At 37.6% G+C, this 13,026-nt stretch overlaps 1 pseudogene; it reads right to left on the bottom strand.

Moving 5' to 3' along the window:
- Window positions 1-1,104: 1,104 nt before the first annotated feature.
- On the bottom strand, window positions 1,105-8,105 carry LOC117974308 (heterogeneous nuclear ribonucleoprotein A1-like; annotated as a pseudogene).
- Between the last annotated feature and the right edge of the window lie 4,921 nt (window positions 8,106-13,026).

Genomic DNA, 13,026 nt, shown 5'->3' with positions numbered 1-13,026 from the left:
CCAGAAAGACTGACATACAGGTTTATTTGATAAATTGAAGTTTATTAAATACTATGACCACTATTTTCTGCATTAACCTTATAATATTGGTCACTTGTCTTCCTTTCAAGTTTAAAAACATTTTTTTAACAGGCTTGAAACCTGTGGGGAAAACATTTTATTGTGACATATCACATATCACAACATATCACATTGGCCCTGAGGATTGAACTGTTTCCAGATCCATCTGGTCTGACAGACATAAGTGATTGATTCTTGCTTGGTCTGTAACACACCCCAAATGCATTCACCTGCTTTGCCATTGCCCCCTCTTCATTTTCTACTATGAGCTTTAAAAAACTGGAGTTATACATCTCATGGCTCTTAAACTAATGCATGGCTTGTTCCTGACTGCCTTCCAGCACTGGAAGAAAAAAGTAATATCTTTGTGACAGCATGATTACTTCCACCTCTGACAGCTCTTCTCCATTGTGAAATCTGCAAAGAAATCATCTGGAAGGGGAAAATACATGTGTTCCGGGATTAAAGGCATAACAGGCATGTACTGAATGTGTCAAAAAATTTGAGATGTTGAGGGAGCTGAAGACAAGCCGTCTACATTGTAGATGTAGTACCATAAGGAATTTTCTAAAGAAGTCTTATGAAGCAATTGTTTTCAGTGGTTTACTACATTTATGAATCTTCAGCCCATCAGTGGAAAATATGATGCTCTGAGAGTCAGCCATGAAGCTGGGCTAGGGTGGGGTGCTAGTTTATCTTGAAAGATAGTTCTTTCAAGATGTATAATGCCCTGTTTCTCCCAGCTATTACATTTCACTTCATTTCTCTAGACCACAGGGTTCTAAGACACTTAGTCTAATTTAGAGGCAGTCTTTTGTTAAGAGACCACTGAAGCATATAAAGTTCAGCCAGTGGGACCCAATTGGGTAGCTTTATAGAGAGAAGTCCAGATTTAGTTATCAATGTTAATAGGTAGGTCTTTTCATTAATGTCAGCCAACCAACGTACTACAACACATCATATTGTTTTTTAAAGGACACATCTAATTAGCATCATGATCAGACTATTACATTGAGCAGTCAACAGCATGGGTGCAAAGAAAAATTGACATTAAAACCCTTTATAGGCATGGTTTACACTTTCTACAGAACAGAAACTAAAATAAACTGTTGTACAGTTGGTCACAACTACAGTCCTTGAGATTTTTGCCCATACACATGAATATTGTCAAAAACATGTCTTCTTTGTAGCAGCTAGGTCCTACCACGACTGTGCTTGGCTGAGTTAAAAAATCTGTTGTAACCTGTAGTTTCCTTGTCATGTTTCCAGCTGTCCTCTCCTGCTAAGCTTTGTCTCGTGACAGTAATTAAAATCTGGCTGGGCACAGTGGCTTATGCCTATAATCCTAGCACTTTGGGAGGCCAAGGCGGGTGGATCACGAAGTCAGGAGTTTGAGATCAGTCTGGCCAACATAGTGAAACCCCATCCCTACTAAAAATACAAAAAATTAGCTGGGTGTGGTGGTGGGCACCAGCTACTAGGGAGGCTGAGGCAGGAGAATTGTGTGAACCCAGGAGGCAGAGGTTGCAGTGAGCCGAGATCACGCCATTGCACTCCAGCCCGGGGGCAACAGTGTGAGACTCCGTCTCCAAACAACAATGACAAAAAAAAAAAAAAAACAAAAAACAGTAGCTACTGCTGTAGCTACTGTTGCTACTGGAACCACCATAGCCACCTTGGTTTCGTGGTTTGGCAAAGTATTGGCCTCCACCACCATAGGGGTCAGAGCTTCTGCCTTCAAAGTTTCCTGCCTTCATGGGTTCAAAATCTGAAGACTGATTGTTGTACTTGCCAAAATCATTGTATCTTCTACCACTTCTGCAATTGCTTCCACTACCACTGCCAAAGCCCCCTCTGCTTCCGTCGTTATAGCTGTCACAGAAGCCACCGCCCTTGTTTCTACAACCCTCTCCACCACTTCCATAGCCTCGGCTTTCTTCAGAGTAACCAGGGCCACCTCCTCCATAACCAGTGTCATTACCAAATCCATTATAGTCATCCTCACTGCCACCATATCCACTACTATCACAGCTGCCGCCAAAGCCACCATGACCACTGAAGTTTTCTCCATGACCAAAGTTGTCTATCCCACCAAAACTGCCTCCATGACCACCACCAAAGTTTCCAGAACAATTTTGGCCTCTTTGCCTGGATGAAGCACTAGCCACCTCTTGCTTTGACAGGGCTTTCCTAACTTCACAGTTGTGGCCATTCCCAGTGTGTTATTTCTGAATGACAGTCTTATCCACGAAGTCATGGCCATCAAAAGTGACAAAAGCAAAGCGCTTTTTCTTGCCACTGCCTTGGTCAGTCATGGTTTCAATCACTTCAATTTTTCCATGCTGTTCAAAATATCTCTTCGGTGATGTTCTTCAGTGTCTTCTTTAATGCCGCCAACAAATATCTTTTTCACAGCTAAGTGGGCACTTGGTCTCTGAGAATCTTCTCCTGAGATAGCTCTTTGGTTGTACAACTCTTCCATCCCCTTGTGTGGCCATGCATGCGTGGAGGCATCTGCCTCCTCCACAGTGGCATTTGTGACAATCCCAAAAGCTCTGGAGCACTTGGTGTTTGGATCTCATTGCTACACAGTTTGTGAGCATTTCCCCATTACTCAAAATGGCTCCTCAGGCTCTCAGCGGTTGTTTCAAAGCTCAACCCTCCAATGAGGAGCTTCCACAACCATTTAGGCTCTTTAGGAGACTCCAACTTAGACACGACAGCAGTGGGAAGAGAGACTTTAACAATGCTTCCTCAACAGCGTCCCCTAGCAGAAAGGAGAAAACTAACAAACGTATCTCAACACACCATATTCTAAACTTTGAAAATGGACTCTGTATTCAATTAAGTTTTCTTCCATCGGGTCAGTAGGTTCCTATGCAGCACATGCTTGCCATGTTTGTTAGTCACTTGAAAGCTTACCTCAAGGCTGGATGATTGATCCAGAAAGTCCCAACTCATTCAGATGTCCAGGCTTGTGTATTTATGAATCTACTCTTGGTCCTGAACCACCCCATCGGAAGGTGTGGTAGAGAAATGCTATCAGCTGCAGTCAGAAGGCTCACTACAGGGATGAATCCTAGCTCCAGGGAAACAGACAAATAATGAAGACTCCAAACCGAGAGAAATTGCACTGCGATCTAGACCCTGGACTCCTTAGGTATATGTTAATTTGAAAACATATTTAACATATTCCACCTGCCAGACATCGGAAATGACTAAGATTAATTTTCAAAGGTTTAGAAGAGTGACCATGTAACATGGATTGAGAAAAGCTACAGCTTCTGTCCTCTCACCTCTGCCTTCCCTCTGAAGGAACTGGTTTGTGGGAAGTTAGAGCCTAGGGCCCTGGAGTTGGGTCGCCAAATACCTTCCTGCTAAAGGCAGCCTTGATCAGTTCCTCCTTAGGAACTACTGAAGCAGTTCAGTATCTATCTGAACTATCTTTCTGCACCCTACCTTTTTCGCTGAATCTGGCTCAGTGTACCTGAATTATTATTAAGGTAATAATTCATAAAATGGGATTAGTAATCCCTACCTCGAAGAGTCATTGTGAAGATCAGAAATCATTAGGTGTGATAACCAGAAGTATGGCCAGGAACTCAAATTTTCTTCATTTTATGTTGGGTTATCCAGAAGCAGAGCCTAAGTCAGAAACTGAGGACAAGGGACTTATTGAGGAAGTGTTCTTCAGGCCAAACCTATATCAGAAAAAGGGAAGTGACATAGGAAAGTGCAAATTACCAAACGAGGATATCCTCTAATGAAGTCTAGCCTTGGCCTGATCAATAGGGGACTCTGGAGCATAAGTAGTACAGCAGACTTATCATGATTTGAAGCAGACTGGACTTCCGTGTTCATGAGTCAGCCATTGGCTGTTGGGAAGTGGCGGGGCAGGTGGTGGTTGTGCCGGTGGGAGGGTAATCTCCTTGGCATATCTGGGTGAGGTGGCTTCTGTCAGCCAAGGTTCATTTTCACATTCTTTTAACTTCTACTCCTCACTTAAAAACTTTCAACCCTTAAGACTGTGTGCCTGAGGACTTCATCCTCTTCTTGGAACTCCCTACTTTGGCATGTGGTTAGAAGGCATCTTTGAACTCACTTTAGAGGATTGAGCATGTATGAAACAGAAGCAGTGTGATTCAAGGTTCTGGCACAGTATTTGGCATATAGCAGGAACTCTATAGATGCTGGCTCTTTTAAAAAAAAAAATCTCCTGCCCCTAAAACTGTCCTTCATTTTGGAGAATTCCTGGCAATACATTGTCCTTCCATGTCATGCCAGAGGTGGACAAAATAGAAGAGAATGTAATCAAAGCACCTAGGACATAGTACAAGTACATAATAAATAAGTGTTGGTTACATTTCTTCCTTCCCTTCCATTAGCTTTGTCCTGGGACCATTCATGTATTTTGAATTTTCTTATGGTGCAGAAGAATTTATTTTATCCAGTTAATTATTAGGGACATTAATATTCATAATAATCACCCTAAATATTATATTCAAAGTGGATTTGGAGTCATAATCATTTTGGGGGAATACAGTTGTAGAAAATAGCCAAATTTTATCTTGTAAAAATCTTTTATCTTTTTTTATCTCTGGTTCTTTTAAAGCACATGTAATAGGTACTATCACCCAACTTGGTACTTATAAATCTGCACTTTTCCCTACTTTTTTTTGAAATAGCATAAGGGTAAGTAGTTTCTACTGTACCCCTCCACCATTCCTATGCCTCCTGTTCCTGATCTTTGCTTACTGTCAGGAGCAAAGAAAGTGCCCAGTTAATGCTTGTTATCCTGATCAAGCGCAGTAGTGAGCAAGTTAAGACATCCATGAATCAACTGAGAATAACCCCTTAATAAATAAATGAGAAATTTCTTCCAGAATTTTGTGCCAGGAATATAGCAACAACTAGTAATATTTTAAATGCTCAGTTTTTTTTATTTCAGTAATTGTACTTTTATGAAAGCATCCTTAAAAAACTGGAATCAGGCCAGATGTCCATCAAAAAAATAGTTAAATTGTTGCATTCAAAATTTATTGTTATATACAAATTCCATTAAACAAGGAGTTAGATATATATATAGACTTACTTAAAAAGCCAAGATACAAGAAAAAAACAAATTTTAACACACACACACACACACACACACACACACAAGCCCAGTTGAAACTTTTTATTTAGTTGTGAGGTAGAAATTAAATTTTGCTTTCTTCTAGATGGATCAACAATCTTAACATCATTTATGAAATAGTCTGAATTCACTCCACGAAATTGAACATGTTAATTTTGCTATATATCCAGTTTCCATAGTTAAATGAATCTTTTTCTGAATGCTATTGATTTGACTCTTCTTTTAGTGACATCATAATTAACTGAACACAGTACCTTTACAGACAGTTTTAAGAGCTGCATAGCAAGTACCCAATTCTACCTTTCTCAATTTTATTTTTTGTAAAAGTTTCCAGGCAATCTCCCATACCAATTTTTACATTAATGTTACAACTTCAGTCTGTTTGAAAAAACCAAAAACATTCGTATCAGACTTGAGTTGAATTAAATATTGATTAATTTGGGGGAGGAGTGATCATTTTATAAAAATGTCTTTCTACTTACTTTCAGTATAATCTTCTTACAGGTTTTCAATACTCCTACTCCTATTTTGGGGTGAATAGGAGTGGGTGAATAGAAACAAATATTTCTGTATTTGTTTTCTGACTGGTTATTGCTAGTATAGAGGAAAACTATCAATTTTTATTTATTTTGTATCAAGCCACTTAATCAACTCTTATTTTTTCTGATTATTTTTCTTGTTTAGTGTTTTATTTAGTCTTCATCAGTTTTGGGGGGAAATGTTGTGGTTTCTTTTAACTCTGAGTTAGACACAGGAAGGATATAGTAAATGACAAACCCTCTTACAACCAAGTTCAAATTAGTTTCATTCTTATTCTTTATTTTTGTGATTCCGTAAGCACCTTTCCAACCTCTAACTGGAGAAAGGAAAGCGATATATAAGCACGTGTGTGGCCAGGTCCTCCTGCTCTCACTCTGTCCAGGACAGCATGCCAACAAAACTCCTGAACTGGAAACTCCCATGATCGGTAGAGGGGAAAAACAGCAGCTTGTACGTAAGAATCCACAGGCCAGTGAGTCTTCTTTGTATCCTATCAGGTGGATAGGAGCTGGCTCAGGTAGGTTTATTTCAATTTTACAGGACTGATTTGAGCAGTCAGAATACACCCAGGGGCCAACCTTCCCACTTTCATACTCCTGACTCTAGTTATTATCAGGATTACAGTGATTTGATGGTCATACATCCCACAAAACATCTTCACAAGACAGTGCTCTGTAAATAAATAGCTCTTGCAAAAGTAGAGATGCAAATTCGCGCAGTGTTGCTGACTCAACAGTTCAGCGAAATAATTTTAAAAGAGGGACCTTGATTTTATCTTATGTGTTTTACGTAAGCTGAGAGGACAGAGGGAAAGTCATTAATGGTTTTTAGCCCAAGGAATAAGCATGTGGATCTTTCTGTCACCTTTCATGACACTTCTCTTCCCAACTCCTCTACTGAACTTTTTGGCCCTTTGTCCCATCAGCACATCATACCTACCATTTATCATTCTATCCACCCCTTCATATAGATATTAGTGAGCTGTCAAGAATCACCCCCATAACATGCCCCCACCCCTACTACCACCAACAACAAATTGTGTAGAGGTGGAGGTGTTTTATAAGTACAGATGCTCCTCAATCTGCAACGGGGTTATGTCCCGTTAAACTCATGGCAAAGTTGAAAAATCATAAGTCAAACCATCATAAGTCAGAGAGTTTCTTTGTAAAGACAAGAAAAATAGATGATAACATTTTCTGAAGCACTTATCACACACATGACTCACCTCTAGGCTTTTAGTAATTTAGCAATGCTGTTTTTTTTTTTTTAATCCTGCTGCCTAGAATTCTGTGGAGTAAATCTCTGCTGAATATGCATGTTTCAATCATTATAGTGTGTTCTTTTCTATAAAAAATTCTGCCTTTGACTCATGATAGCTGTATAACACCTATTTTGTTATTAAGTATTTTGAGCTGATTGACAACAGATAGTTCTCTGTTCTGCTGCCTCAGCAGATCCTGATAGATGGAAATAACCCTTCTTCACTGAAAAATCTCACTGTTTTTGAGCAGATTCTTTAACAACAGTCCATGGAAGTTCTGATGCCAGTTGGCCCAGTGTATAGGATTACAAATTCGCCCCAATTCGAGAAGATATTTTTCTTAATTACTATACATATATGTTGTCACTTTTAATTTTTTTCAATTATAAAAGTAAAAAAAATCACCATTAAAGACATTTAAAAAAATAAAATCAAGAAGATAAAAGTAATGACCACCCAATTATCCAAACAGAAACTCTACACTGTACCATCTTTGCATTTACATTGAATATTATCAATTAGAAAAATATTATTTATACCAGTAAAAAAATTGTGTCTTAATGTTGTTTTGTTTTGGATTTCCATTACAAATGAGAATGAATATAGGTTTTGTATGTTTGTTGATTAGTTATATAATCAAACACCATAATTATTTTTAATTTCCCTTTGTAGTTAATTTTGTATTTATTTGTATTTCCCCTTTTTCTTATTTTTTGTCCATTAATACAAGCTCATAATACAATAAAGTTATTAATGCTTTTAGTATTTTCTGTAGCCATTTTCACAATTTGATACTTGTCTTATGATTTTTAGAGTTTAGATATTAAAGTTTTAAATTTGTATATGGCTCAATCTTATTTTTATCTCTTAAGCCTTTTATCATTTCTAAGCTAAGTGCTTTTGAATCTAGACATTTGACAAATATTTATTTCACTTTTTTTTACTAGTTTCTGTTGTTTAATTTTTAATGTTTACTTCTTTATCTAAAATATATTTTGGCCTATGAAATGAGATGAGGCTCTAAATTAATTTTTCTTTGTAAATTGCTAACTGATCCCTCATAGAGCACTTACTGACTAAACCTTCAGGTTTCTGATTGACCAATGCCATCTCCTTTATGAAACTATAGTGCTATATGTAATATGTTCTACTTCTGGGCTGCAGATTTTATTTTTAGCCTAGTAACAAATTGTTTTTATTTCAGAGGCTATATAACATGTTGTAATATGTTAGATCTGTTAGTATATCTGCAAATTTTAGTATTTGCACTAGTTTTTGTAATTTTCTCATCTCTATTATTTTCTGAATTTACTTTAGAACAATTTTGCCGTGTGTGTGTCTGTGTGTGTGTGTGTGTGTGTGTGTGTATCACTGAAATTTTGGCAGGAATTAAGTTGAATATATGAATTGATTTCAGAAGAACTGTTATATTTAGAATAGTCAAAGGAGAAAATCTTTGATCTTCTAGGCTCTACTAACAGTCATGATGTATGATAGTACTTTCTCAAAGTATACTGAAAGGGTTTAGAAATAGGAAAATGGACGCAGGTTGATAAAATAGTAAATAATTGGTTAGCACAGCCACATGGACATATTGGCCAAGTTCCATAGAAAGATCCTATTTTTAATCATTATTATCACCATCAATTTCATGAACATAAACTGATCCCATCATTTTTACCCACAAAGAACAGGCCAAAATTAATCACTAGCTGGGTGCTTGATATTGAGACTATCAAAAGCAGACTTCCTCAATATGGCCTGTGATATGATTTGGCTGTGTCCCCACCCAAATCTCAACTTGAATCGTATCTCCCAGAATTCTCATGTGTTGTGGACCTAGGGGGAGGTAACTGAATCATGGGAGCTGGTCTTTCTTGTGCTATTCTCGTGATAGTGAATAAGTCTCATGAGATCTGATGAGTTTATCAGGGGTTTCCGCTTTTGCTGCCTCCTCATTTTCTCTTGCTGCCACCATGTAAGAAGTGCCTTTCACTTCCTGCCATGATTCTGAAGTCTTCCCAGCCATGTGGAACTGTAAGTCCAATTAAACCTCCTTTTCTTCCCAGTCTCTGGTATGTCTTTATCAGCAGCATGAAAACGGACTAATACAGCATATAAGTCTTAGCATGATTATATACTTCCAGGCTTTATTCTTTCTGCCTAAAATGTTACTCTTTCTGCTTCTCCCCATCATAAATTCCTTTTAGTCCATCAAGATCCAGATCATATATAATTTTCTCTGTTGGTCTCTAATGACCCTGGCAGTTAGTGACCTCCTTCTCTTTAACTCCTAGTGCTTTATTTGTATTTCTCTGATCAGCTTGCCTTTTTGAATTGTAACTACTTGCATATACTTCTATCCCTCGCTAAATCGAAGTCCTTGAGCACAGGGACTTGAGTTTTTCATTGTTATAAATATCTGAATGCTGAGTATCAAGTATAGACTTGAATACATGTTTACCAAATGAATATATAGAGAATAGAAGAAAACGATTCTAGTTCACAGACATTTCTGTAGGAAAAACATTGATATAAAAGTTCCTAGGAAATGTTTTGTACATTTCAAACATTCCGAAGCCATTTAATAGAACTTTTTGAAACCTCAAAACTCTAAAAGCTGGTCATGCGTGTGTGTGTTGTAGGCAGTAATTTCCTCCTGAGATTTCAAGATGACGTGTGTCAGGTAGTTAATCTATCACTATTGCTTCAGTACAGATGAACATACATAATTTTCTAAATAATGCTCAGCTGTAGGAACATCACGCTGAAAGCACACAGCAGTGGATAGGTAACTTGGTGAGATGGATGGAAATGCCACTGCCAAGCTGGACTTTCCCGGGTGGAAGGCCTGTGTGCTAAATGGAAACCGCACACTCGACCTGTGAAAAACATTTTCATGTCAGCAGAATTGACTTGAAATGTGGATGAGGCTGACAATTCTTTACATGGTGTTTACTTCCTTCAAAAAAATCTTCCCTGCCCGCCTTCAAAGGGACTTAATACTCTCACTATCGTATTGCACTTTCAAGTGTGGCAAAACAAATTAAATCGCTATGAGCTACAACACTCACTTAGGCATGGGTTGGACTTTGTACGTTTTTTGAACCACTTAGTGCAAATGGCCACCCCGCCCCAAGCACATCATCAATCCCTTATGAAAGAGAACTCTCGGGTGCACTCCATATCCACAGCCTTGCCTGTCATCACAGTCTTTGATTCTCAGCTCCCTTGACCTTGTGTGTTTTGGCTTTTTTTTTTTTTTCTCAGTTTTTCTGGTTCTCCACTTCCTGGAAGCTTATAAAAGTTGTCTCTGGCCATTTTAGACAAACATCATTTCCAATAGTTTTAGACTCTGGGAACCTATCGCTTTGTAGCTCCCAGGAGTTGGTAGAGCTTCTCCTGGCTTGCTCTGGCATGAGTAGGAATTAGATCCTGCATAGGATCTCTGATAACATCAGTCAGGAGAACAATGACTGCAAGGGGCTGGTTCAAGGGAGACCAGCTCCTTGGAAAAAGATTAAATATTGTTTATTTCTGGCATCACAATCAAGTTGGGACCAAGTACATCGCATAAAGGAATGTTGTATTATTTTAGGCTCTTACCATTCAGCATAACATTTTATTTCTGACAATAAAACTGAGGGATGTGTAATAAAAGAGTTGGGCAAAATTCCACTGGGCTTCAATGATCAACCTATAACCAAGCAAAGTTCCCCACATTCTTCTGAGAGTCCTCTCTAGCAAAATGTATTTTATCAAAAGACTGTTATCAATGAAAAAGTAAGTATATATAAAGCTGCTTGTCAGAAATGGTGCACTAAACTATGACAGAGAATGATGAAGTTATTGCAATATTTGAGTAATTATTGGTATGTGAGTTGTTTATAATTTACTGAATACTTTGACTTACATATTATTATTTGGTCTTCCTGATTCCAGTCTCACTCCACTAAAATATGTTCTCAATAAAATAGATCACTAAAATGCAGTAAAATGATGATATCACTCCTCTGCTCAAAACTCTTCAATGGTTTTCCTATATCTCACTCAGATTAAAAATCAAGGCCTTGCAATGAGGCTGACAATTCTCTCTGTGGTATTTACCAGTCTCCACCACCCCTCAATTTTCTCTGTTCTCCAGTAGAGAGTCCTAAAATTCACACTGCTAGTATTAATTGTTTGAGTTCACCGTCATGATGATCAGGAACAAATCCTCTGGCCCACATGATCTAGTTCTCTTTAGTTCTCAAATCTCATTTCACTTCCCTGGCTCATTCCAGCCTAGCCACAGTGTCCCCATTTTTCCTCTAACACTGCACTCTTGGGATAAACTCTACTTGGTCTTCTTTTAGGTATTGTCACATTCAACTTGCTAAAATTTTGCTAAGAATTTTTCATCTGTGCTCACAAGGGAAATTGGCCCATGGTTTTCATTACGTATGTCTTTGATTTTGGTATCAGAGTAATGCTAGCCTTGTGGAATGAGTTGGGAAGTATTCACTCCTCTTCAACTTCTTAGAAGAGTTCACATAGAATGAGTATTATATCATGCTTAAGTGTTTGTTAGCATTCACAGATGAAATAATTCAGGCCTAGGATTTACTTCGTGGAAAGTATTTTCATTCATATACTTCTTTATAAATTGAATTTTAAAAAATAAACCTAATTTCCTTAATAGATGCAGGGCTATTTAGTGTCTTCTGTTTCTTCTTGAATGCATTATGATAGCTGTATTAGTCAGTTCTCCCATTGCTATAAAGAAATACCTGAGACTGGGTAATTTATAAATAAATTAAACATTTTTTTAAATAAATAAAATAAATAAAAGTTTTAATTGGCTCACAGTTTGATAGGCTGTACTGGAATTATGGTGCTGGCATCTGCTCAGCTTCCGGGGAGGCCTGAGGAAACAGAATCACGGTGGAAGGCGAAGAGGGAGCAGGCAGATCACATGGCCAGAGCAGCAAGAAAGGATGAAATGGGAGGTGCTACACACTTTTAAACAACGAGATCTCATGAAAACTCACTCACTGTCACAAGAACAGCACTAAAAGGATGGTGCTAAACCACTCATGAAGGACCCACCTCCATGATCCAGTCACCTCCCACCAGGCCCTCCCTCCAACATTGGAGATTACAGTTGAACTTGAGATTTGGATGGGAACGTGGGTCAAAACCGTATTGATAGCTTATACTACTAAAGATATGTGTACATTTTCATCAAAGTTGTCAAGTTTATTGGCATAAAGTTGTTCATAATAGTTCTTTATTTTCCTTTTATTATTGGTCAAATCTGGACTGTCACTTCTCACATTCCTAATATGGGTAGCTTGTGTTTTCTCTTTCTCTTTTTCTGATCTGTTTTATGAAAGGTTTGTCAGTTTTGATTTTCTCAAGGACAAGTTTTTAATTTTATTGATTTTCTCTATCATTTTCTATTTTCTATTTCATTGTTTCCCACTCTGATCTTTATCATTTTCTTTCTACTCCTTAGGTCGGGTTTTATTTTCTCTTCTTTTTCTAATTTCTTAAAGCAGAAGCTGAGGTTGTTAATTTCAAACCTTTCTTCTTTTCTGATATGGGTGTTTGAGTTTCATAAATTTAGATGTATCTTACAAATTTCAATAATTTCTGTTTTCAATTTCATTCCATTCATTCTCTTTTGATTTATTCTGTGATTCATGAGGTATTCAGAGGTGTGTTATTTAGTTTCCAAATATTTGAGGATTATCCAGAGATGCTTTCTGTTATTTGTTTTTATTTATTAAATTGAGCTTCATTTAATTCTGTTGTGATCTGAGGGCACACTTTATATTGTGTGAATTCTTTTAAATTTATTGAGATTTATTTTATGGCCCAGAATATATGGTCTTGAACACTATAGACATGTTCTTGCCTCAGGGTTTTTGCATTTATTGTTTCCTCTGACTGGAATATTCTTTCCCCAAATGTCTATGTCTACATGGTTTATTTCCTCAAACCCTTTGGGTCTCTATTCAAATGTCATCATCTCTATGAGGCCTTTCCT

The sequence above is a fragment of the Pan paniscus genome, chromosome 10 (genome assembly GCF_029289425.2).
Source record: "Pan paniscus chromosome 10, NHGRI_mPanPan1-v2.0_pri, whole genome shotgun sequence".
NCBI lineage: Eukaryota > Metazoa > Chordata > Mammalia > Primates > Hominidae > Pan > Pan paniscus.
This window is presented reverse-complemented; position numbering and strand designations above follow the sequence as displayed.